Source organism: Salvelinus fontinalis, chromosome 27 (genome assembly GCF_029448725.1).
Source record: "Salvelinus fontinalis isolate EN_2023a chromosome 27, ASM2944872v1, whole genome shotgun sequence".
In the NCBI taxonomy this organism is placed as follows: domain Eukaryota; kingdom Metazoa; phylum Chordata; class Actinopteri; order Salmoniformes; family Salmonidae; genus Salvelinus; species Salvelinus fontinalis.
The window spans coordinates 39,605,406-39,628,995 of NC_074691.1; the positions used below are offsets into that span (position 1 = coordinate 39,605,406).

The following is a 23,590-nucleotide window of genomic DNA, read 5'->3' on the forward strand; positions in this document are numbered from 1 at the left end:
TACAGAGAGCTGGTCTCCTGGTAGCTACAGATAGCTGGTCTCCTGGTAGCTACAGATAGTCAGTCTCCTGGTAGTACAGAGAGCTGGTCTCCTGGTAGCTACAGATAGCTGGTCTCCTGGTAGTACAGAGAGCTGGTCTCCTGGTAGCTACAGATAGCTGGTCTCCTGGTAGCTACAGATAGTCAGTCTCCTGGTAGTACAAATAGCCGGTCTCCTGGTAGCTACAGATAGCTGGTCTCCTGGTAGCTACAGATAGCTGGTCTCCTGGTAGCTACAGATAGCTGGTCTCCTGGTAGCTACAGATAGCTGGTCTCCTGGTAGCTACAGATAGCTGGTCTCCTGGTAGCTACAGATAGCTGGTCTCCTGGTAGCTACAGATAGCTGGTCTCCTGGTAGCTACAGATAGCTGGTCTCCTGGTAGCTACAGATAGCCGGTCTCCTGGTAGCTACAGATAGCTGGTCTCCTGGTAGTACAGATAGCTGGTCTCCTGGTAGTACAGATAGCTGGTCTCCTGGTAGCTACAGATAGCTGGTCTCCTGGTAGCTACAGATAGCTGGTCTCCTGGTAGCTACAGATAGCTGGTCTCCTGGTAGCTACAGATAGCTGGTCTCCTGGTAGTACAGATAGCCAGTCTCCTGGTAGTACAGATAGCTGGTCTCCTGGTAGTACAGATAGCTGGTCTCCTGGTAGTACAGATAGCTGGTCTCCTGGTAGTACAGATACCTGGTCTCCTGGTAGCTACAGATAGCTGGTCTCCTGGTAGCTACAGATAGCTGGTCTCCTGGTAGCTACAAATAGCCGGTCTCCTGGTAGTACAGATAGCTGGTCTCCTGGTAGTACAGATAGCCGGTCTCCTGGTAGTACAGATACCTGGTCTCCTGGTAGCTACAGATAGCTGGTCTCCTGGTAGCTACAGATAGCTGGTCTCCTGGTAGCTACAGATAGCTGGTCTCCTGGTAGCTACAGATAGCTGGTCTCCTGGTAGCTACAGATAGCTGGTCTCCTGGTAGTACAGAGAGCTGGTCTCCTGGTAGCTACAGATAGCCGGTCTCCTGGTAGCTACAGATAGCCGGTCTCCTGGTAGTACAGATAGCCGGTCTCCTGGTAGTACAGAGAGCTGGTCTCCTGGTAGCTACAGATAGCTGGTCTCCTGGTAGCTACAGATAGTCAGTCTCCTGGTAGTACAGAGAGCTGGTCTCCTGGTAGCTACAGATAGCTGGTCTCCTGGTAGTACAGAGAGCTGGTCTCCTGGTAGCTACAGATAGCTGGTCTCCTGGTAGCTACAGATAGTCAGTCTCCTGGTAGTACAGATAGCCGGTCTCCTGGTAGCTACAGATAGCTGGTCTCCTGGTAGTACAGATAGCTGGTCTCCTGGTAGCTACAGATAGCTGGTCTCCTGGTAGTACAGATAGCTGGTCTCCTGGTAGTACAGATAGCTGGTCTCCTGGTAGCTACAGATAGCTGGTCTCCTGGTAGTACAGATAGCTGGTCTCCTGGTAGCTACAGATAGCTGGTCTCCTGGTAATACAGATAGCTGGTCTCCTGGTAGCTACAGATAGCTGGTCTCCTGGTAGCTACAGATAGCTGGTCTCCTGGTAGTACAGATAGCTGGTCTCCTGGTAGTACAGATAGCTGGTCTCCTGGTAGCTACAGATAGCTGGTCTCCTGGTAGCTACAGATAGCTGGTCTCCTGGTAGCTACAAATAGCCGGTCTCCTGGTAGCTACAGATAGCTGGTCTCCTGGTAGTACAGATACCTGGTCTCCTGGTAGCTACAGATAGCTGGTCTCCTGGTAGCTACAGATAGCTGGTCTCCTGGTAGCTACAAATAGCCGGTCTCCTGGTAGTACAGATAGCTGGTCTCCTGGTAGTACAGATAGCCGGTCTCCTGGTAGTACAGATACCTGGTCTCCTGGTAGCTACAGATAGCTGGTCTCCTGGTAGCTACAGATAGCTGGTCTCCTGGTAGCTACAGATAGCTGGTCTCCTGGTAGCTACAGATAGCTGGTCTCCTGGTAGCTACAGATAGCTGGTCTCCTGGTAGTACAGAGAGCTGGTCTCCTGGTAGCTACAGATAGCCGGTCTCCTGGTAGCTACAGATAGCCGGTCTCCTGGTAGTACAGATAGCCGGTCTCCTGGTAGTACAGAGAGCTGGTCTCCTGGTAGCTACAGATAGCTGGTCTCCTGGTAGCTACAGATAGTCAGTCTCCTGGTAGTACAGAGAGCTGGTCTCCTGGTAGCTACAGATAGCTGGTCTCCTGGTAGTACAGAGAGCTGGTCTCCTGGTAGCTACAGATAGCTGGTCTCCTGGTAGCTACAGATAGTCAGTCTCCTGGTAGTACAGATAGCCGGTCTCCTGGTAGCTACAGATAGCTGGTCTCCTGGTAGCTACAGATAGCTGGTCTCCTGGTAGCTACAGATAGCTGGTCTCCTGGTAGCTACAGATAGCTGGTCTCCTGGTAGCTACAGATAGCTGGTCTCCTGGTAGCTACAGATAGCTGGTCTCCTGGTAGCTACAGATAGCTGGTCTCCTGGTAGCTACAGATAGCTGGTCTCCTGGTAGCTACAGATAGCCGGTCTCCTGGTAGCTACAGATAGCTGGTCTCCTGGTAGTACAGATAGCTGGTCTCCTGGTAGCTACAGATAGCTGGTCTCCTGGTAGCTACAGATAGCCGGTCTCCTGGTAGCTACAGATAGCCGGTCTCCTGGTAATACAGATAGCTGGTCTCCTGGTAGCTACAGATAGCCAGTCTCCTGGTAGCTACAGATAGCTGGTCTCCTGGTAATACAGATAGCTGGTCTCCTGGTAGTACAGATAGCTGGTCTCCTGGTAGTACAGATAGCTGGTCTCCTGGTAGTACAGATAGCTGGTCTCCTGGTAGTACAGATAGCTGGTCTCCTGGTAATCCAGATAGCTGGTCTCCTGGTAGCTACAGATAGCTGGTCTCCTGGTAGCTACAGATAGCTTGTCTCCTGGTAATACAGATAGCTGGCCGCCTGGCACTACCTCCTTGCAAGTTATAATTAAGTGACATATTTTCCATTGAGTCCTGTGACCTTTTACCAGACTGAACTAGAGACCCCCACACAGGCCCATTTTCCCACCTAGAGGCCCCCAATATAAGCCAAATAATGGTAATTTGTGCATAACCGCCAAGTCAGGCAGGCCCCCGGGATTAAGAATAGACCAGCCCATCTGACATGTGCTCGAAATGCCTTGGCCAGTCATCTCAAAGACCTGTCTGTCCAGACCAGTGACCGCAAACGGAACAAGGCTTCTGTTTACGGAGAACATGTTCCCGAGAAACAATTTTAATTGGACGATTTGAATGAACATTCCAAAATGTTACAGTGAAACCTCAAACAGATTATTTTTGTAAGGATTATTGTGTCTTTTCAGCCCCCCCCCCAAAAAAAAATCTAGTTGCAAATGACTTTGCTATTCCTAGTACTAATAGAAAGCCTTCATGGCCAAAGGATTATTTATGGTGACAGTTAGACCCAAAACAGATGCACACTACCTCCCCAGACTGTCAGCTTACACATTTAAAATGTTAGCCAACGTTCAAAAACTATTTCCCTTGTTTAACACACCTCAGGTCTGGCAACGCTCTGTCGGGCCCGCAACAGCAGCAGCCTGATTTTCTAAGAAACTCGTAATCTGTAATGTCCTCCATCCTCCATCGTCCTCATTGATTTTGTCCTCATGCGCAACATACACACAAAGGCACACACACACACACACACGTACAAGGTCGCACAAAACTATACACCCTTTCCTCACACACACACACACACACACACACACACACACACACACACACACACACACACACACACACACACACACACACACACACACACACACACACACACACACACACACATACAAAATGACCTTTCATTAAGGAGACTTGTTGGAGATGCAGGTACCTCTGGCCTCCTCATCAATTGAGCATTTATTTACTGATTTTGATGAGGTTTAATAACAATCTCAGAGGATAGACACCACCCCCTGGTACCGACCACTAACCACTACTGTTGGAGACACCACCCCCTGGTACCGACCACTAACCACTACTGTTGGAGACACCATCCCCTGGTACTGACCACTAACCACTACTATTGAAGACACCACCCCCTGGTACTGACCACTAACCACTACTGTTGGAGACACCCCCCCTGTTACCGACCACTAACCACTACTGTTGGAGACACCATCCCCTGGTACCGACCACTAACCACTACTGTTGGAGACACCACCCCCTGGTACTGACCACTAACCACTACTGTTGGAGACACCCCCCCTGTTACCGACCACTAACCACTACTGTTGGAGACACCATCCCCTGGTACCGACCACTAACCACTACTGTTGGAGACACCATCCCCTGGTACCGACCACTAACCACTACTGTTGGAGACACCACCCCCTGGTACCGACCACTAACCACTAACCACTACTGTTGGAGACACCCCCCCTGTTACCGACCACTAACCACTACTGTTGGAGACACCACCCCCTGGTACCGACCACTAACCACTACTGTTGGAGACACCACCCCCTGGTACCGACCACTAACCACTACTGTTGGAGACACCACCCCCTGGTACCGACCACTAACCACTACTGTTGGAGACACCACCCCCTGGTACCGACCACTAACCACTACTGTTGGAGACACCACCCCCTGGTACCGACCACTAACCACTACTGTTGGAGACACCACCCCCTGGTACTGACCACTAACCACTACTGTTGGAGACACCACCCCCTGTTACCGACCACTAACTACTACTGTTGGAGACACCACCCCCTGGTACCGACCACTAACCACTACTGTTGGAGACACCACCCCCTGGTACCGACCACTAACCACTACTGTTGGAGACACCACCCCCTGGTACCGACCACTAACCACTACTGTTGGAGACACCACCCCCTGGTACCGACCACTAACCACTACTGTTGGAGACACCACCCCCTGGTACCAACCACTAACCACTACTGTTGGAGACACCACCCCCTGGTACCAACCACTAACCACTACTGTTGGAGACACCACCCCCTGGTACCGACCACTAACCACTACTGTTGGAGACACCACCCACTGGTCTGGGCAGAACGAGGTGTGTGTGTGTGTGTGTGTGTGTGTGTGTGTGTGTGTGTGTGTGTGTGTGTGTGTGTGTGTGTGTGTGTGTGTGTGTGTGTGTGTGTGTGTGTTTCTCCCTCTGCTCTCTGCCTTTCACTTCCTTTCAATACGTGGGCTTCATTCAAGTCAGTCAAGCGGTTTAAGGTTTCCTAGAATACTAGAACCCAAGCACCCTGACCCTTTAAAAATCAGATCCCCTGCTTAGCTTAGAGCAGAAGCTTATACCAACCTCTTGGTGGAAATATATTAAATACATTTAACGAACGTTGATATCTTTTCTCATACGTTCTCTCGTCACCTTGGAGGACTCACGGTCAGTGTTGGGGAATCTACTCCGAAAATGTAGTTTATCAAGCTACCAATTATTTCACCCTGAAACGTAATTAAGCTACACGAAAGCTACCCTTAAGAAAAATATTGTTTACTTAAATTAACTAAAGTTAGTTTGATAAAGTAGGTCACTACATGCAAACAAACACTTTTTCATATGTAAATCTGAAATGTCATAGACTACAAATTGCAAGAAAAGATCACCTGGGGTCATTACGTTAACAACAGGTATAATTTAACCTTTTGAATTAGGCAGGTCTGATGCAGAAAAAGGAAGGAAATGATTGGCTACTTCACCTGTATTTTATTTTTGTAAATAAAGTTGTGTGTAGTTCCAGTAGTCAGCTACACAGATTTGAATTACCACCAAGCTACTGCTAATATAGTTAAATTACTAGTTGAACTATATATAGTTCACTACTCCCCAACACTACACAAGGTATTCAGAGCGATATTGTGTCACAGGGTTATTATTAACAGGGCTGGGGTTGTGTTGTTACATAACTGTAACGAGTGAGCTGAGAGTCTGGAAGCAAGTTCAGGGAGTGTTTTAATCAAATTAAATAATAAACACGAAACACAAACAGCTCACCGACATGAAAACAGAGTCAATAACACCTGAGGAAAGAACCAAGGGGAGTGACAGATACAGGGAAGATAATCAAGGAGGTGATGGAGACCAGGGGAGTGACAGATACAGGGAAGATAATCAAGGAGGTGATGGAGACCAGGGGAGTGACAGTTCTAGGGAAGATAATCAAGGAGGTGATGGAGACCAGGGGAGTGACAGATACAGGGAAGATAATCAAGGAGGTGATGGAGACCAGGGGAGTGACAGATACAGGGAAGATAATCAAGGAGGTGATGGAGACCAGGGGAGTGACAGTTCTAGGGAAGATAATCAAGGAGGTGATGGAGACCAGGGGAGTGACAGATACAGGGAAGATAATCAAGGAGGTGATGGAGACCAGGGGAGTGACAGATACAGGGAAGATAATCAAGGAGGTGATGGAGACCAGGGGAGTGACAGATACAGGGAAGATAATCAAGGAGGTGATGGAGACCAGGGGAGTGACAGTTCTAGGGAAGATAATCAAGGAGGTGATGGAGACCAGGTGAGTGTCATGAGGGGCTGGTGCGCTTGACGATGGTGACAGGTGTGCGGGATAATCATCAGCCTGATGACCTAGAGGCCGGAGAGGGAGTATACGTGACAATTAACGGCTAGAAGGAAGGTTTATTCTTACAAACCGCTGATAAAAAACTGAGTCAGAAATAATTTGATAACAAGGTTTTAATTACACTTCAACATGAACGGATGGGCCAAGAGGTTGGAGCGTAGAGGATGTCGAATCAATGTTTTATTAATACTCATTCATTCTGAAATGCTCCCTCATCATTTTACGTTTTCTTACCACAGATCAGTCCTTGTATCGTTACTGTTTAATTCATCTGATCAATATTTGTTATTTGTCTGAGTTATTTGTCTGAGCTTCTACACCTGCATTGCTTGCCGTTTGGGGTTTTAGGCTGAGTTTCTGTACAGCACTTTGAGATATCAGCTGATGTACGAAGGGCTATATGAATAAATTTGATTTGATTTGGATTTGATTTGAAACTGAAACATCACCTGCCTTCATCTTTTGGGCTCCCGAGTGGCGCAGTGGTCTAAGGCGCTGCATCTCAGTACAAGAGGAGTCACTGCAGTCCCTGGTTTGAATCCAGGCTGCATTGCATCCGGCTGTGATTGGGAGTCCCATAGGGCGGCGCACAATTGTCCCATCGTCATCTGGGTTTGGCCGGGGTAGGCCGTCATTGTAAACAAGAATTTGTTCTAAACTGACATGCCAATTTAAATAAAAAAATATTTTGTGTAAGCTGATGTCTCGTTTTTGTCATCTCTGATAGCAAGACACTATCGGTACTTATCACCTGCATTATTATGTCATAATGTGATCAAGACACTATCGGTACTTATCACCTACATTATTATGTCACAATGTGATCAAGACACTATCGGTACTTAACACCTGCATTATTATGTCACAATGTGATCAAGACACTATCGGTACTTAACACCTGCATTATTATGTCATAATGTGAGCAAGACACTATCGGTACTTATCACCTGCATTATTATGTCATAATGTGATCAAGACACTATCGGTACTTATCACCTACATTATTATGTCACAATGTGATCAAGACACTATCGGTACTTAACACCTGCATTATTATGTCATAATGTGATCAAGACACTATCGGTACTTAACACCTGCATTATTATGTCATAATGTGATCAAGACACTATCGGTACTTAACACCTGCATTATTATGTCATAATGTGATCAAGACACTATCGGTACTTAACACCTGCATTATTATGTCATAATGTGATCAAGACACTATCGGTACTTAACACCTGCATTATTATGTCATAATGAGATCAAGACACTATCGGTACTTATCACCTGCATTATTATGTCATCTCTGATAGCAAGACACTATCGGTACTTATCACCTGCATTATTATGTCACAATGTGATCAAGACACTATCGGTACTTAACACCTGCATTATTATGTCATAATGAGATCAAGACACTATCGGTACTTAACACCTGCATTATTATGTCATCTCTGATAGCAAGACACTATCGGTACTTATCACCTGCATTATTATGTCATAATGTGATCAAGACACTATCGGTACTTAACACCTGCATTATTATGTCATAATGAGATCAAGACACTATCGGTACTTAACACCTGCATTATTATGTCATAATGTGATCAAGACACTATCGGTACTTAACACCTGCATTATTATGTCATAATGAGATCAAGACACTATCGGTACTTAACACCTGCATTATTATGTCATAATGTGATCAAGACACTATCGGTACTTAACACCTGCATTATTATGTCATAATGTGATCAAGACACTATCGGTACTTAACACCTGCATTATTATGTCATAATGAGATCAAGACACTATCGGTACTTAATAACACCTGCATTATTATGTCATAATGTGATCAAGACACTATCGGTACTTAACACCTGCATTATTATGTCATCTCTGATAGCAAGACACTATCGGTACTTAACACCTGCATTATTATGTCATAATGTGATCAAGACACTATCGGTACTTAACACCTGCATTATTATGTCATAATGTGATCAAGACACTATCGGTACTTAACACCTGCATTATTATGTCACAATGTGATCAAGACACTATCGGTACTTAACACCTGCATTATTATGTCATAATGAGATCAAGACACTATCGGTACTTAACACCTGCATTATTATGTCATAATGAGATCAAGACACTATCGGTACTTAACACCTGCATTATTATGTCATAATGTGATCAAGACACTATCGGTACTTAACACCTGCATTATTATGTCATAATGTGATCAAGACACTATCGGTACTTAACACCTGCATTATTATGTCACAATGTGATCAAGACACTATCGGTACTTAACATCTGCATTATTATGTCATAATGAGATCAAGACACTATCGGTACTTAACACCTGCATTATTATGTCATAATGTGATCAAGACACTATCGGTACTTAACACCTGCATTATTATGTCACAATGTGATCAAGACACTATCGGTACTTAACACCTGCATTATTATGTCATAATGTGATCAAGACACTATCGGTACTTAACACCTGCATTATTATGTCACAATGTGATCAAGACACTATCGGTACTTAACACCTGCATTATTATGTCATAATGTGATCAAGACACTATCGGTACTTAACACCTGCATTATTATGTCATAATGTGATCAAGACACTATCGGTACTTAACACCTGCATTATTATGTCATAATGTGATCAAGACACTATCGGTACTTAACACCTGCATTATTATGTCATCTCTGATAGCAAGACACTATCGGTACTTAACACCTGCATTATTATGTCATAATGAGATCAAGACACTATCGGTACTTAACACCTGCATTATTATGTCATAATGTGATCAAGACACTATCGGTACTTAACACCTGCATTATTATGTCATAATGTGATCAAGACACTATCGGTACTTAACACCTGCATTATTATGTCATCTCTGATAGCAAGACACTATCGGTACTTAACACCTGCATTATTATGTCACAATGTGATCAAGACACTATCGGTACTTAACACCTGCATTATTATGTCATAATGTGATCAAGACACTATCGGTACTTAACACCTGCATTATTATGTCACAATGTGATCAAGACACTATCGGTACTTAACACCTGCATTATTATGTCATAATGTGATCAAGACACTATCGGTACTTAACACCTGCATTATTATGTCACAATGTGATCAAGACACTATCGGTACTTAACACCTGCATTATTATGTCATAATGTGATCAAGACACTATCGGTACTTAACACCTGCATTATTATGTCACAATGTGATCAAGACACTATCGGTACTTAACACCTGCATTATTATGTCATAATGAGATCAAGACACTATCAGTACTTAACACCTGCATTATTATGTCATCTCTGATAGCAAGACACTATCGGTACTTATCACCTGCATTATTATGTCATAATGTGATCAAGACACTATCGGTACTTATCACCTGCATTATTATGTCATAATGTGATCAAGACACTATCGGTACTTATCACCTGCATTATTATGTCATAATGTGATCAAGACACTATCGGTACTTATCACCTGCATTATTATGTCATAATGAGATCAAGACACTATCGGTACTTAACACCTGCATTATTATGTCACAATGTGATCAAGACACTATCGGTACTTAACACCTGCATTAATATGTCATAATGTGATCAAGACACTATCGGTACTTAACACCTGCATTATTATGTCATAATGTGATCAAGACACTATCGGTACTTAACACCTGCATTATTATGTCACAATGTGATCAAGACACTATCGGTACTTAACACCTGCATTATTATGTCATAATGTGATCAAGACACTATCGGTACTTAACACCTGCATTATTATGTCATCTCTGATAGCAAGACACTATCGGTACTTATCACCTGCATTATTATGTCATCTCTGATAGCAAGACACTATCGGTACTTATCACCTGCATTATTATGTCATAATGTGATCAAGACACTATCGGTACTTAACACCTGCATTATTATGTCATCTCTGATAGCAAGACACTATCGGTACTTATCACCTGCATTATTATGTCATAATGAGATCAAGACACTATCGGTACTTAACACCTGCATTATTATGTCATAATGAGATCAAGACACTATCGGTACTTAACACCTGCATTATTATGTCATAATGAGATCAAGACACTATCAGTACTTAACACCTGCATTATTATGTCATCTCTGATAGCAAGACACTATCGGTACTTAACACCTGCATTATTATGTCACAATGTGATCAAGACACTATCGGTACTTAACACCTGCATTATTATGTCACAATGTGATCAAGACACTATCGGTACTTAACACCTGCATTATTATGTCACAAAGACACTATCGGTACTTAACACCTGCATTATTATGTCATAATGTGATCAAGACACTATCGGTACTTAACACCTGCATTATTATGTCATAATGAGATCAAGACACTATCGGTACTTAACACCTGCATTATTATGTCATAATGAGATCAAGACACTATCGGTACTTATCACCTGCATTATTATGTCATAATGAGATCAAGACACTATCGGTACTTAACACCTGCATTATTATGTCATAATGAGATCAAGACACTATCAGTACTTAACACCTGCATTATTATGTCATCTCTGATAGCAAGACACTATCGGTACTTATCACCTGCATTATTATGTCATAATGAGATCAAGACACTATCGGTACTTAACACCTGCATTATTATGTCATAATGAGATCAAGACACTATCAGTACTTAACACCTGCATTATTATGTCATCTCTGATAGCAAGACACTATCGGTACTTATCACCTGCATTATTATGTCATAATGTGATCAAGACACTATCGGTACTTAACACCTGCATTATTATGTCATAATGAGATCAAGACACTATCGGTACTTAACACCTGCATTATTATGTCATAATGAGATCAAGACACTATCGGTACTTAACACCTGCATTATTATGTCACAATGTGATCAAGACACTATCGGTACTTAACACCTGCATTATTATGTCATAATGTGATCAAGACACTATCGGTACTTAACAACTGCATTATTATGTCATAATGAGATCAAGACACTATCAGTACTTAACACCTGCATTATTATGTCATCTCTGATAGCAAGACACTATCGGTACTTAACACCTGCATTATTATGTCATAATGAGATCAAGACACTATCAGTACTTAACACCTGCATTATTATGTCATCTCTGATAGCAAGACACTATCGGTACTTATCACCTGCATTATTATGTCATAATGAGATCAAGACACTATCGGTACTTAACACCTGCATTATTATGTCATAATGAGATCAAGACACTATCGGTACTTAACACCTGCATTATTATGTCACAATGTGATCAAGACACTATCGGTACTTAACACCTGCATTATTATGTCACAATGTGATCAAGACACTATCGGTACTTATCACCTGCATTATTATGTCATAATGAGATCAAGACACTATCGGTACTTAACACCTGCATTATTATGTCATCTCTGATAGCAAGACACTATCGGTACTTAACACCTGCATTATTATGTCATAATGTGATCAAGACACTATCGGTACTTAACACCTAAATTATTATGTCATCTCTGATAGCAAGACACTATCGGTACTTAACACCTGCATTATTATGTCACAAAGACACTATCGGTACTTAACACCTGCATTATTATGTCATCTCTGATAGCAAGACACTATCGGTACTTAACACCTGCATTATTATGTCATAATGAGATCAAGACACTATCGGTACTTAACACCTGCATTATTATGTCACAATGTGATCAAGACACTATCGGTACTTAACACCTGCATTATTATGTCATCTCTGATAGCAAGACACTATCGGTACTTAACACCTGCATTATTATGTCATCTCTGATAGCAAGACACTATCGGTACTTATCACCTGCATTATTATGTCATAATGTGATCAAGACACTATCGGTACTTAAAACCTGCATTATTATGTCATAATGTGATCAAGACACTATCGGTACTTAACACCTGCATTATTATGTCATAATGTGATCAAGACACTATCGGTACTTAAAACCTGCATTATTATGTCATAATGTGATCAAGACACTATCGGTACTTAACACCTGCATTATTATGTCATAATGAGATCAAGACACTATCAGTACTTAACACCTGCATTATTATGTCATAATGAGATCAAGACACTATCGGTACTTAACACCTGCATTATTATGTCATCTCTGATAGCAAGACACTATCGGTACTTATCACCTGCATTATTATGTCATAATGTGATCAAGACACTATCGGTACTTAACACCTGCATTATTATGTCACAATGTGATCAAGACACTATCGGTACTTAACACCTGCATTATTATGTCACAATGTGATCAAGACACTATCGGTACTTAACACCTGCATTATTATGTCATAATGAGATCAAGACACTATCGGTACTTAACACCTGCATTATTATGTCACAATGAGATCAAGACACTATCGGTACTTAACACCTGCATTATTATGTCATCTCTGATAGCAAGACACTATCGGTACTTATCACCTGCATTATTATGTCATAATGTGATCAAGACACTATCGGTACTTAACACCTGCATTATTATGTCACAATGTGATCAAGACACTATCGGTACTTAACACCTGCATTATTATGTCACAATGTGATCAAGACACTATCGGTACTTAACACCTGCATTATTATGTCATCTCTGATAGCAAGACACTATCGGTACTTATCACCTGCATTATTATGTCACAATGTGATCAAGACACTATCGGTACTTAACACCTGCATTATTATGTCATAATGAGATCAAGACACTATCGGTACTTAACACCTGCATTATTATGTCATAATGTGATCAAGACACTATCGGTACTTATCACCTGCATTATTATGTCACAATGTGATCAAGACACTATCGGTACTTAACACCTGCATTATTATGTCACAATGTGATCAAGACACTATCGGTACTTAACACCTGCATTATTATGTCATCTCTGATAGCAAGACACTATCGGTACTTAACACCTGCATTATTATGTCATCTCTGATAGCAAGACACTATCGGTACTTAACACCTGCATTATTATGTCACAATGTGATCAAGACACTATCGGTACTTAACACCTGCATTATTATGTCATAATGAGATCAAGACACTATCGGTACTTAACACCTGCATTATTATGTCATAATGAGATCAAGACACTATCGGTACTTATCACCTGCATTATTATGTCATAATGTGATCAAGACACTATCGGTACTTAACACCTGCATTATTATGTCATAATGAGATCAAGACACTATCGGTACTTAACACCTGCATTATTATGTCATAATGAGATCAAGACACTATCGGTACTTAACACCTGCATTATTATGTCATAATGAGATCAAGACACTATCGGTACTTATCACCTGCATTATTATGTCATAATGTGATCAAGACACTATCGGTACTTAACACCTGCATTATTATGTCATAATGAGATCAAGACACTATCGGTACTTAACACCTGCATTATTATGTCATAATGAGATCAAGACACTATCGGTACTTAACACCTGCATTATTATGTCACAATGTGATCAAGACACTATCGGTACTTAACACCTGCATTATTATGTCATAATGTGATCAAGACACTATCGGTACTTAACAACTGCATTATTATGTCATAATGAGATCAAGACACTATCAGTACTTAACACCTGCATTATTATGTCATCTCTGATAGCAAGACACTATCGGTACTTAACACCTGCATTATTATGTCATAATGAGATCAAGACACTATCAGTACTTAACACCTGCATTATTATGTCATCTCTGATAGCAAGACACTATCGGTACTTATCACCTGCATTATTATGTCATAATGAGATCAAGACACTATCGGTACTTAACACCTGCATTATTATGTCATAATGAGATCAAGACACTATCGGTACTTAACACCTGCATTATTATGTCACAATGTGATCAAGACACTATCGGTACTTAACACCTGCATTATTATGTCACAATGTGATCAAGACACTATCGGTACTTATCACCTGCATTATTATGTCATAATGAGATCAAGACACTATCGGTACTTAACACCTGCATTATTATGTCATCTCTGATAGCAAGACACTATCGGTACTTAACACCTGCATTATTATGTCATAATGTGATCAAGACACTATCGGTACTTAACACCTAAATTATTATGTCATCTCTGATAGCAAGACACTATCGGTACTTAACACCTGCATTATTATGTCACAAAGACACTATCGGTACTTAACACCTGCATTATTATGTCATCTCTGATAGCAAGACACTATCGGTACTTAACACCTGCATTATTATGTCATAATGAGATCAAGACACTATCGGTACTTAACACCTGCATTATTATGTCACAATGTGATCAAGACACTATCGGTACTTAACACCTGCATTATTATGTCATCTCTGATAGCAAGACACTATCGGTACTTAACACCTGCATTATTATGTCATCTCTGATAGCAAGACACTATCGGTACTTATCACCTGCATTATTATGTCATAATGTGATCAAGACACTATCGGTACTTAAAACCTGCATTATTATGTCATAATGTGATCAAGACACTATCGGTACTTAACACCTGCATTATTATGTCATAATGTGATCAAGACACTATCGGTACTTAAAACCTGCATTATTATGTCATAATGTGATCAAGACACTATCGGTACTTAACACCTGCATTATTATGTCATAATGAGATCAAGACACTATCAGTACTTAACACCTGCATTATTATGTCATAATGAGATCAAGACACTATCGGTACTTAACACCTGCATTATTATGTCATCTCTGATAGCAAGACACTATCGGTACTTATCACCTGCATTATTATGTCATAATGTGATCAAGACACTATCGGTACTTAACACCTGCATTATTATGTCACAATGTGATCAAGACACTATCGGTACTTAACACCTGCATTATTATGTCACAATGTGATCAAGACACTATCGGTACTTAACACCTGCATTATTATGTCATAATGAGATCAAGACACTATCGGTACTTAACACCTGCATTATTATGTCACAATGAGATCAAGACACTATCGGTACTTAACACCTGCATTATTATGTCATCTCTGATAGCAAGACACTATCGGTACTTATCACCTGCATTATTATGTCATAATGTGATCAAGACACTATCGGTACTTAACACCTGCATTATTATGTCACAATGTGATCAAGACACTATCGGTACTTAACACCTGCATTATTATGTCACAATGTGATCAAGACACTATCGGTACTTAACACCTGCATTATTATGTCATCTCTGATAGCAAGACACTATCGGTACTTATCACCTGCATTATTATGTCACAATGTGATCAAGACACTATCGGTACTTAACACCTGCATTATTATGTCATAATGAGATCAAGACACTATCGGTACTTAACACCTGCATTATTATGTCATAATGTGATCAAGACACTATCGGTACTTATCACCTGCATTATTATGTCACAATGTGATCAAGACACTATCGGTACTTAACACCTGCATTATTATGTCACAATGTGATCAAGACACTATCGGTACTTAACACCTGCATTATTATGTCATCTCTGATAGCAAGACACTATCGGTACTTAACACCTGCATTATTATGTCATCTCTGATAGCAAGACACTATTGGTACTTAACACCTGCATTATTATGTCACAATGTGATCAAGACACTATCGGTACTTAACACCTGCATTATTATGTCATAATGAGATCAAGACACTATCGGTACTTAACACCTGCATTATTATGTCATAATGAGATCAAGACACTATCGGTACTTATCACCTGCATTATTATGTCATAATGTGATCAAGACACTATCGGTACTTAACACCTGCATTATTATGTCATAATGAGATCAAGACACTATCGGTACTTAACACCTGCATTATTATGTCATAATGAGATCAAGACACTATCGGTACTTAACACCTGCATTATTATGTCATAATGTGATCAAGACACTATCGGTACTTAACACCTGCATTATTATGTCATAATGAGATCAAGACACTATCGGTACTTAACACCTGCATTATTATGTCATAATGAGATCAAGACACTATCGGTACTTAACACCTGCATTATTATGTCATCTCTGATAGCAAGACACTATCGGTACTTATCACCTGCATTATTATGTCACAATGTGATCAAGACACTATCGGTACTTAACACCTGCATTATTATGTCATCTCTGATAGCAAGACACTATCGGTACTTATCACCTGCATTATTATGTCACAATGTGATCAAGACACTATCGGTACTTAACACCTGCATTATTATGTCATAATGTGATCAAGACACTATCGGTACTTAACACCTGCATTATTATGTCATAATGTGATCAAGACACTATCGGTACTTAACACCTGCATTATTATGTCACAATGTGATCAAGACACTATCGGTACTTAACACCTGCATTATTATGTCACAATGTGATCAAGACACTATCGGTACTTAACACCTGCATTATTATGTCACAATGAGATCAAGACACTATCAGTACTTAACACCTGCATTATTATGTCATCTCTGATAGCAAGACACTATCGGTACTTATCACCTGCATTATTATGTCATAATGAGATCAAGACACTATCGGTACTTAACACCTGCATTATTATGTCACAATGTGATCAAGACACTATCGGTACTTAACACCTGCATTATTATGTCATAATGTGATCAAGACACTATCGGTACTTATCACCTGCATTATTATGTCACAATGTGATCAAGACACTATCGGTACTTAACACCTGCGTTATTATGTCATAATGTGATCAAGACACTATCGGTACTTAACACCTGCATTATTATGTCATAATGTGATCAAGACACTATCGGTACTTAACACCTGCATTATTATGTCATAATGTGATCAAGACACTATCGGTACTTAACACCTGCATTATTATGTCATCTCTGATAGCAAGACACTATCGGTACTTATCACCTGCATTATTATGTCACAATGTGATCAAGACACTATCGGTACTTATCACCTGCATTATTATGTCACAATGTGATCAAGACACTATCGGTACTTAACACCTGCATTATTATGTCACAATGTGATCAAGACACTATCGGTACTTAACACCTGCATTATTATGTCATAATGAGATCAAGACACTATCGGTACTTAACACCTGCATTATTATGTCATAATGAGATCAAGACACTATCGGTACTTAACACCTGCATTATTATGTCATCTCTGATAGCAAGACACTATCGGTACTTATCACCTGCATTATTATGTCATAATGAGATCAAGACACTATCGGTACTTAACACCTGCATTATTATGTCACAATGAGATCAAGACACTATCGGTACTTAACACCTGCATTATTATGTCATAATGAGATCAAGACACTATCGGTACTTAACACCTGCATTATTATGTCACAATGAGATCAAGACACTATCGGTACTTAACACCTGCATTATTATGTCACAATGTGATCAAGACACTATCGGTACTTAACACCTGCATTATTATGTCATAATGTGATCAAGACACTATCGGTACTTAACACCTGCATTATTATGTCATAATGAGATCAAGACACTATCGGTACTTAACACCTGCATTATTATGTCACAATGTGATCAAGGCTTTTCCATTGCCACACATTGTGTGATGACATGACGTGAAGTAGGGCACGTCTAGATTCCTTCTATGACACCATGAACAAAGCCTGAAGTCTGGGAGGGCCGTGTCGCCTTGCCACGCCACGTCACATAGCGATTACATGTCCTGTTTCTGTTTCATTTTAATGATCTCATTTTTCTGAGACAAACCTACCGCCAATTGTAGGGCTCTGGTCAAAATTTGTGCACTATATAAGGAATAGGGTGCTATTTAGGATGCATCTTCTGTGACCCCCGGCTGTGTTGCTACAGTATCAGTACCCCCAACCTGGACTCAGGGCTAGACATCATATAGTAAATGTATATCTGGGACACTCCATTTAATTTGATATGTTAGGTTTCGTATGCTATATATTAATTTGTGGATGTCCATCATCCAATTTGTACAATATGTTCTGAATTTGTAAAACATATAATATGTTACAAATTGCAATTTCTCCTGATTTCTGCTTATAAGAAAAAACTCAATCAGGAAGTACCAGTGACTCGCTCAATACGGAAGTGGTCAGATGACGCGGATGCTATGCTACAGGACTGTTTTGCTAGCACAGACTAGAATATTTTCCGGGATTCATCAAATGGCATTGAGGAGCATACCACCTCAGTCATCGGCTTCATCAATAAGTGCATCGACGACGTCGTCCCCACAGTGACTGTACGTACATTTCTCAACCAGAAGCCATGGATAACAGGCAACATCCGTACTGAGTTAAAGGCTAGAGCTGCCGCTTTCAAGGAGCGGGACACTATTTTGGATGCTTATAAGAAATCCTGCTATGCCCTCAGACGAACCATCAAACAGGCAAAGCATCAATACAGGACTAAGATTGACTCCAACTACACCGGCTCTGAAGCTGGGAGATATAAGACTCCAGCTTCAGTGATTTTTGCAATTCGTTTCAGTCATTGGCAGCAGAGAACTGGAAGGAAAGGCGGCCAAAGTAAGTGTTGGCCTCTTGAAGCTAGGGGGCAGAATTTTTATGAGTCTGGAAGCAGAGTTTACAGTCTAGCCAGACACCTATGTATTTGTAGTTGTCCACATGTTCTAAGTCAGAACGGTCCAGAGCAGTGATGCTAGTCGGGCAGGTGGGTGCGGGCACAATCGGTTAAAGAGCATGCACTTAGATTTACTTGCATTTAAAAGCAGTTGGAGGCCTCGGAAGGAGTGTTGTATGGCATTGAAGCGCCTTTGGAGGTTTGTTAGCACAGTGTCCAAAGAAGGCCAGATGTACACAGAATGGTGTCGTCTGCATAGAGGTGGATCAAAGAATCACCAGCAGCAAGAGCGACATGATTGATATATACAGAGAAAAGAGTCGGACAGATAATTGAACCCTGTGGCACAACCTATAGAGACTGCCAGAGGTCCGGACAACAGGCTCACCCATTTGACACAATGAACTCTATCTGAGAAGTAGTTGGTGAACCAGGCAAGGCAGTCATTTGAGAAGCTAAGGCTATTGAGTCTGCTGATAAGAATGCGGTGATTGACAGGGTCGAAAGCTTTGGCCAGGTTGATGAAGACGGCTGCACAGTACTGTCTTTTATCGATGGCCGTGATGATATCGTTTAGGACCTTGCGCGTCGCTGAGGTGCACCCATGACCAGCTCGGAAACCAGATTGCATAGTGGAGAAGGTACGGTGGGATTCGAAATGGTCGGTGATCTGTTTGTTAACTTGGCTTTTGAAGATTTTAGGAAGGCAGGGCAGGATGAATATAGGTCTATAGCAGTTTGGGTCTAGAGTGTCTCCCCCTTTGAAGAGGGGGATGACCGCGGCAGCTTTCCAATCTTTGGGGATCTCAGACAACACAAAAGAGAGGGTAGGCTAGTAATAGGCTAGTAATAGGGGTTGCAACAATTTGATGGATAATTTTATAAAGAGAGGGTCCAGATTGTCTAGCCCAGTTGACTTGTAGGGATCCAGATTTTTCAGCTCTTTCAGAACATCAGCTGTCTGGATTTGTGTGAAGGAGTAGCGGGGGTGGGGGGCTTGGGCAAGTTGCAGGGGGTGCTGAGATGTTGGCCGGGGTAGGGGTAGCCAGGTGGAAAGCATGGCCAGCCGTAGGAAAATGCTTATTGAAATTATCGATTATCGTAGATTTATCGTCAGTGACAATGTTTCCTATCCTCAGTGCAGTGGGCAGCTGGGAGGAGGTGCTCTTATTCTCCATGGACTTTACAGTGTCCCAAAACTTTTTGGAATTAGTGCTACAGGATGAACATTTCTGTTTGAAAAAGCTAGCCTTAGCTTTCCTAACTGACTGAGTATATTGGTTCCTGAATGAACTATCATGGTCCAAACACACCAAGCCATTTGTGAAGAGGGCACGACAACAACTTTTCCCCCTCCGGAGACTGAAAAGATTTGGCATGGCGCCCCAGATCCTCAAAATGTTCTACAGCTTCACCATCGAGAGCATCCTGACCGGTTGCATCACCGCCTGGTATGACAACTGCTCTGCATCTGACCGTAAGGCGCTAGAGAGGGTTATGCGTACGGCCCAGTACATCACTGGGGCCAAGATTCCTGCCATCCAGGACCTATATACTAGGCGATGTCAGAGGAAGACCCCAAAACATTTTCAAAGACTCCAGTCACCCAAGTCATAGACTGTTCTCCCTGCTACCACACGGCAAGTGATAAGGCAAGGACCAAAAGGCTCCTTAACAGCTTTTACCCCCAAGCCGTAAGACTGCTAACCAATTAACTAAATGGCCACCCGGACTATTTACATCGACCCAACTCCTCTGTTTTTACACTGCTGCTACTCGCTGTTTATTATCTATTTATAGTCACTTTACAAATTACCTCGACTAACCTGTACCCCCGCACATTGGCTCGGTACCGGTACTGTATATAGCCTTGTTATTGTTAAGTCATTTTCTTGTGTTACTTGTGTTTTCTTGTGTTTTTATTTTATATTTTTATTTTATTCAGTAAATATTTTCTTAACTATATCTTGAACTGCATTTTTCGTTAAGGGCTTGTATTTAAGCATTTCACGGTAAAGTCTGCAGCTGTTGCATTCGGGAGACAGGCGCAGGAATGCGTAATAGGGTGTGTCACGCCCTGACCGTAGAGAGCCTTTTTATGTCTCTATTTGGTTTGGTCAGGGTGTGATTTGGGGTGGGCATTCTATGTTCTATTTTCTATGTTTTTCTGTTTCTATGTTTTGGCCGGGTATGGTTCTCAATCAGGGACAGCTGTCTATCGTTGTCTGTTATTGGGAACCATACTTAGGAAGCCCTTTTTCCCTCTTTTCGTTGTGGGTAGTTAACTTTGTTTGTGGCACTATAAGCCCTGTAAGCTTCACGGTCGTTTTCTTCGTTTGTTGTTTTGTTGGCGACATTTTGAAATAAAAAGGAAAATGTACGCTCACCACGCTGCACCTTGGTCTTCTTCCAGCAACGGCCGTGACAGTTTTTTTTTAATTAAGCCGAAATGACGGCGTTCCGTGTAAAGGCACGGGGACGAAGACCAAACAAACACTATACAAAAACACAGGGTTGAAACCCAAACAAAAGAGCGAGGAGTACCTTGAATAAATAAAACACGCGCACAGTGATTAACACACGGGACGAGACCCGTAATCATCCACAACCCGTAATCATCCACAATCATCCCCTCCTGCGCGATCCACAAGGGTACGACAGCCCAAACACACAGCGCAGGTACTCACACGCACCAACGGACATTGTAACAATAATGGACAGACAACGGAAACCAAAGGGCACATTTATCAGTCGGAATAGGGGACAAGTGTGTGTGATGAAAGTTCCGGAGGGATCCGTGATAAGGGTGGTCACACAGTTGTCCAGAACAGCTGGTGCTCTCATGCATGCTTCAGTGTTGCTTGCCTCGAAGCAAACATAAAAGGCATTTAGCTAGTCTCGTAGGCTTCCAAAGGGCACATTTATACTAATCAGTGGGAATAGGGGACAGGTGTGTGTGATGAAAGTTCCCGGAGGGATCCGTGACAGGTACCCCTAGTAGTGAGAGGCAGCCGGGCCGAGGCAGAGGCAGCCGGGCCGAGGCAGAGGCACACTCTTATTGCCTGCATCGAGGGGTTAGTTTGACCTGCTATAGACAGTACATGCTGATTTTCCCCATCAGCACTCGCTAATCACATGAGGTTAATTTCTGAGCTTCATTTGTTCTGGCCCGCGGTTAAAGCTACGGCTGGCCATTGCTTTTTTGTTGGGATGGAGGGATGGAGACAGACTGGTGAAAGAAAAATGAGAGCGGGTAGATAGATGGAAACCGGTGAGGTGGTTGGGGTTATACATAGGGTGGTTATGACAGAACAATAGCGTATCTGTGGAAGGCCTAGTTCATTTTTGGATTAAAGGTGGATTATATGCCTACTGATGGACACACAGCTATGTTGTTATAGGTGGATTATATGCCTACTGATGGACACACAGCTATGTTGTTATAGGTGGATTATATGCCTACTGATGGACACACAGCTATGTTGTTAAAGGTGGATTATATGCCTACTGATGGACACACAGCTATGTTGTTAAAGGTGGATTATATGCCTACTGATGGACACACAGCTATGTTGTTATAGGTGGATTATATGCCTACTGATGGACACACAGCTATGTTGTTAAAGGTGGGTTATAGGCTTATTGATGGACACACAGCTATGTTGTTAAAGGTGGATTATATGCCTACTGATGGACACACAGCTATGTTGTTAAAGGTGGGTTATAGGCTTATTGATGGACACACAGCTATGTTGTTAAAGGTGGATTATAGGCTTATTGATGGACACACAGCTATGTTGTTAAAGGTGGATTATATGCCTACTGATGGACACACAGCTATGTTGTTAAAGGTGGATTATAGGCTTATTGATGGACACACAGCTATGTTGTTAAAGGTGGGTTATATGCCTACTGATGGACACACAGCTATGTTGTTAAAGGTGGGTTATAGGCTTATTGATGGAGGGCTACCAATAACTTGACACATGATCTGGCTCCACATAACTAGACAGTATTTAACTGTCTGTCTGTCTGTCGGCTGGTTGGCTGGTGTCATGACATGTGGAACTGGAAAGTGTTCATGGTGGTGTATATTTACAGTGACTGTGATGTGGTT

General features: G+C 41.7%; 1 protein-coding gene across 3 annotated transcripts in view; it reads right to left on the reverse strand.

Annotated features, from left to right (window-relative positions):
- The window catches only part of LOC129825562 (steroid hormone receptor ERR2-like), a 115,475-nt gene that overhangs the window by 42,846 nt on the left and 49,039 nt on the right, over positions 1-23,590 (reverse strand). The gene's annotated exons all lie outside the window — the stretch shown is intronic.